Source organism: Mus pahari, chromosome X (genome assembly GCF_900095145.1).
Source record: "Mus pahari chromosome X, PAHARI_EIJ_v1.1, whole genome shotgun sequence".
In the NCBI taxonomy this organism is placed as follows: domain Eukaryota; kingdom Metazoa; phylum Chordata; class Mammalia; order Rodentia; family Muridae; genus Mus; species Mus pahari.
The window spans coordinates 144,873,039-144,878,749 of NC_034613.1; positions in this window are offsets into that span (position 1 = coordinate 144,873,039).

Here is a 5,711-nt window from a genome sequence, read left to right on the forward strand (position 1 = left end):
TATTCATAAAGTCTCATCAAAATGACTGCCTAAGCATAAGCTGAACAAGAATAATACCAAATGAACATGCCAAACTGCATAGAGAAAAGCCCACAATGGCTCAACCCTACACAAAGAACTAAACGTAGCCAAGTAAAGCTGGGAGCAGGAGGGGAGGTTTAGGGTTTCTATTGCAGTGAAACACCAAGACCAAAAAGCAAGATGGTGATGAAAGGGTTTGTTGTTGTTGTTGTTGTTATTTTTCAACTTCTATTTCCACATCGCTATACATCACTGAAGGAAGTCAGGACAGAAACTCAAGCAGGGCAGGAACCTGGAGGGAAGAACTGTTACAGAGCCAGGGAGGAATGCTTCTTATGCTTCCTCCAACAAGTCCACACCTACTCAAACAAATTCACACTTTCTAATTGTGCCATTCCTTGGGTCAAGCATATTCATACCTCCACTTTGCCTTCTCTAGGGAATAGCACAGCTATTGCTTGTTTGTCAAGGAGTGAGCCCTGAAAACAAATATACAAGTAATATTATAAGTACTGATCAGGTTATATTTAGGAGTATACAAGTACATGCAAATCGGTATATGCATACAATAGCACTTAATGAAGAAAGAGTCCATGAATTTGAAGGAGAGCAGGGAGAAGTATATAGGAGGGCTTTGAGGCAGGAAAGACAAGGGAGAACTGTTGTAACTATAGTATCAAAAAATTTAAAAAGTAAAAGAAAGCACACACATAGGAAGTAGAAAAAAATGAATTCTAGAACCTGGACATGGTGGGTCGTGTTCATAATCTCAGCATTTGAAGCAGAAGTAAAAAGATGGCTGCAAGTTCCAGGCCAGTGTGGTCTAGAATTTCAGATCAAATGAAGTTACAGAGTGAAATGCTGTCTCAAACAAGCAGGCAGATTACATATGCATAGCATAGCAACTGCTGAGTTTAGCAACACAAAGCACTACGTGGTAGTGACTGTTTCTAATATGTAGCCGCACACTAGACTATCACACATCACTGACCTGGGAAGACATTTAAATTCAAAATTTAAATGACCTGGTGGTGCACCTCTATAGACCCAACACTTGAGAAATGGCAGCAAGAGGACCCAAAGTTTGAGGCTAGCCTAGGCTACATGTGAACCTATCTATAAAATTATGTGGCTGGATAGCGTCTGCTCAATTAACTGTGTGAATGAACTATCCTTTATAAACTAGGAACACCCATATTGTACTATAAAAGTGATCCCTGAGCCTTAAGAGATACTTGGCAATGTCTGGAGGCATTCTCAATTTTTTTTCTGTGTGTTGGTCTTAGCATCTAGGAGGGTGTGGATGCTGCCAACATCCTGAAGTGCCCAGAACAGCTCTCATCAAAACAATTCTTTGGCTCCAGAAATAAAGAGAATAAGCTGAGGTGCTTACCAGTAATCCTAGCAGTACTTGCGAAGTGGAGGCAGGGGGATCGGGAACTCATCCTCAGCTGCAAAGTGAATTCAAGGAGACCTAGTCTGAAAAGAAGATAATTAAATAAAAAAAAAAACCATTATCCCCCAACCCCCAAATTGGCTGGGGAGATGGGTCAATGGTTAAGAATGCTGGCTTCTCTTCTAGAAGGGCTATGTTTAATTCCGAGCACGCATGCGGTGGCTTACAACTGCATGGAGTGCCATCTCTGTCCTTCTCATGTATCAGGTATGCACATGGTTCACAAACTTACATTTGATGCACAGACATACATGCAAGCAAAGTGCTAATACACATAAAAATAAAATTTAAAAAATCAACAGGACAAAGACTGTGAAATTCTGTTTTATGGAAATAAGAATAGGTATCAACTACCCAGTACTTAAAATTAACAGACTCTTTTTTTTTAGAAGTCTTTTTTATAATTAATTTTTTTTTGTATTTGAGTACACTGTAGCTGTCTTCAGACACACCAGAAGAGGGCATCAGATCCCATCACAGATGGTTATGAGCCACCATGTGGTTGTTGGGAATTGAACTCAGGACCTCTGGAAGAGCAGTCAGTGCTCTTAATCGCTGAGTCACCTCTCCATCCCTAAAGGACTCTTTAAGAATTGCTTCTGTCTAAAGGAAATACAGGGACAAAGAATGGATAAGAGAGACTGAAGGAAAGGCCATCCAAAGACTGCCTCACCTAGGGAATCCATCCCATCTACATACACCAAACCCAGATGCTATTGTGGTTGTCAAGAAGTGCTTGCTGACAGAAGCCTGATACAGCTGTCTCCTGAGAGGGTCTGACAGAGTCTGACCAATACAGATATGGAGGCTCACAGCCAACCATCGGACTGAGCACAGGGACCCCAATGGAGGAGTTACAGGAAGGACTGTAGGAGCTGAAGGGGCCTTATCTGGCATCAATGGGAGAGGAGGCCTTGGTCCTATGAAGGCTTGATGCCCCAGTGTAGAAGAATGCTAGGGTAGTGAGGCAGGAGTGGGTAGGTGGGTAGGGGAGCCCCCTCATAGAAGCAGGGTAAGGGGGGATGGGATAGGGAGTTTGCAGAGGGGAAACTGGAAAAGGGGATAACATTTGAAATGTAAATAAATAAAATAAAATAAAGAAGAATAGTCAAGGATAAGGCAGAAATGATGACACATACTTGGAAACCTAGGACTTTCAAGATAGAGGCCAGCCTGGACTGTGTAGTAAGTTCTAGGCCAGCCAGCAATGCAAAGCAATATACTCACATAGACACAAGCTAAAGGAGAGAGGAATGTTGACAGTTGGAAGTGACAAACAGGTAGAGAACCACAGATGAATGAATACCGCAGGGCTCTTAAAGTTACACAGAGGGACAGGAACTAGGTTAGCCTTCACAATGAGTCTGAGTCTGAATGTTCTAGAATGAAGCGCTCATTTTCCTCAGCTATTAAACTTCCAGAGCAGAGGAAAGGGTAGTAGTCCATGCCTTGGGTTCTGCTTTATCTGGCTGTGGACTCGATACATCATGTGTGGCTTGCTGTATCACCTGAATTCTGTCTGGGACTTTGGCCTTCTCACGTTTGCCTTTAAAAAGCATTAGTGGAAACCTCCAGAAAAAACAATCCCAAGTTCCATGCAATTGTGAAATTTTCAATACAGAAAATTTCTATGTAGGCTAGAAAGCCCTATGTAACTGTGATCTAAAGGAAATGATCTTGAAGCCAAACGTAATGGTGCACACTTATAATTCCAGTACTCAAGAGGCAAAGGCAGGGGGATCACTGCAATTCCATCACCGGCTGCAGCATGAGATTCTGTCCCAAGAAATGGAGAAGGGAGTGGGAGAGTAAGATGAGAAAGAGGGGGAAGAAATCAACTTAGAAACATGGCCATCCCTGGTATAGTAGTTTGAGTGAGAATGGCCCTCATTGGCTCATGTGTTTGAATGCTTGGTCCCCAGTTGGTAGAACTGTTTGGGAAAGATTAGAAGGTATATCCTTATTGAAGAAGTGATGGCCTTTGAGGTTTTAAAAGCACATGCCATTGCAGGTGGCTCTTCCCCCCCCCCCCATAGCTTGTGCTTGTGGATTAGATGTCAACCCTCAGTGTCTGCTGCAATGCCATGTCTGCCCACCTGCCTGCTGCCATATCCTTTGCCATAATAGTCATGGACCCTAACCCCCTGGAACTATGAGCCCCCAAATTAAATGTCTCCTTTTATAAGTTGTCTTTGTCATGATATCTCTTCATAGCAATAGAAAAGTAACTAAGACACCTGGAATTTGTGGACTGCAGAATGTAGCAGTGGGAGGGGAAAAAGTTCTGGTTTATTGAGGGGCAATGAAGTATTCAAGCAGACAAAATATAGCAACGAAAATGGAACTAAGTGTTAATAAGAAAAACATCACCATCCTTCCTCTTAGTTTCTGAAAGCGAACAGAAGATTACCAAATCCTCTGATGGTAAATGTTCCCCGTTAGTCAATTCGCTTTCAGCTCCAAGGCAAAGAGGTTAAGCCAAAAGGGTTTTAGAATCCAAGCTGCAAATAGAATGTGGATAGGCACATGACTATGCCACCTAAGCAACCATGGTGATTCTAGACATGTTTTTTGTTGTTGTTGTTGACTACTATTCTTTTTTTTTTTTTTTTTTTTTTTTTGAGAAATAGTCTCACGAAAACCATGATGCCTTTGAACTTAAATGTAGCAAGAGCTGGCCTTGAACTCCCAACCCTCCTATCTCCATGTACTGAATGCTGCCATTACAGGTTTGTGCCATCACATACAACTTATATAGTGCTGTGCATTGAGCTTGGGGTTTCATGAATGCAAGACACAATGAATTATGTCACCAACCCTTAGTACAATTTGGAAGACATATTTTCCTGTAAGGTTCCTCTGCCCTTGTCTAATGGAACAATGATAAGGAAAACGATGAGACACAAAATGATTTTAATAAGGAAAAAGGCACTGTCCTCCCTATTCTTTGTAAGACTGGTAATTGCATCTGATAAAATACATTAGCAATGGGTAGATTAACAGGACAAAGGGTACACATGTGAGTTAATTATGTATGTAATTTAAAGAGAGAGTAAATAATTTATAGGGGAGAATAATGAAACCCAAGGATACACAAGAGGCTACAACATATTTTACCTAGAATCGGGGAACACTGACAATCCTAGTAGTCTTTCCTATTATAACCAGAGTTCTTTGGCATCTGTCACAGATAGATGCCAATGAACAGAAACAGGAACTGGATTTTTAAAACGGAGCTTTGTTTCAGAAAGCTGGCAATCTCTGGGAAGACAGGGGATTAATATCCTAAGAAGTCTGTTTCCCAGGGTGACAAGATGACTCTATAGGTAAAGCACTTGCTTAGCAAGCTTAAATTCAATCCCTGGGATCCACTTGCTGGAAGAAGAAAATCAGCTCCAACTCTTCCAAGCTGTCCTCTGACCTCCACACACAGTAACAGCATGACCTCTCACACATATTAATAATAATAAATTTAAAAGTTTTTAAATCTGTCTTTCATCTCATCTATAGCAGGCAGATTTAAAGGAGGGGGCAAAGCTGCTTACTTTTGCCCCTCTGGCTCATTATAAACCATTGAGCCCCCATTTTATCCATTGTGGCCCTTGTTGCACCAAGATCCAGTATAAGGCCACACATCCAAGAGTATATAGGCAGCAAAAATTGGACTTAATGGGTATAAAAACAGCTAAATGAGAGTAGGACACAAAGATTGGTGAGTAGAGAAGGGTGTGGGTATTGGGAGGAATGAAGGAAGAGATGTGAATGTGATCAAAATATATTGTGCAACATTCTTAAAGAACTAATAAAATTACAAAAATATTAAAGCATTTTACCCAATTCAACTGTTCTTGGACAAGGTGGGAGTGGAGCAAAACTACTACAATATGGAAGGGAGTCCCTATGCTTGTTATCATGTTTTGTTTTGTGCAGCAATGGGGGAAGGGAATAGAGTTCAAGACATAGTCGCATTCTGTAGTCCAGACTGGCCACAATTTCACAATGTAGTTAAAGCTGATTTTGAACTCGAAATTCACAATCCTCAGCCTCCTGAGTGCTCAGATTGTAGGCTTGTTCAACTGCAGTGGACTCACTGGTAGTTTTTAAAGTAACAGAAGTTTTTCCAATGTATCACACACCTATAATCACTTGGGAGACTAAAACAGGAGGATTGCCACCAATTCAAAGCTTGCCTGTATTACTTAGTGAGCTCAAGCCAGCTTATGCAAAAGAATAA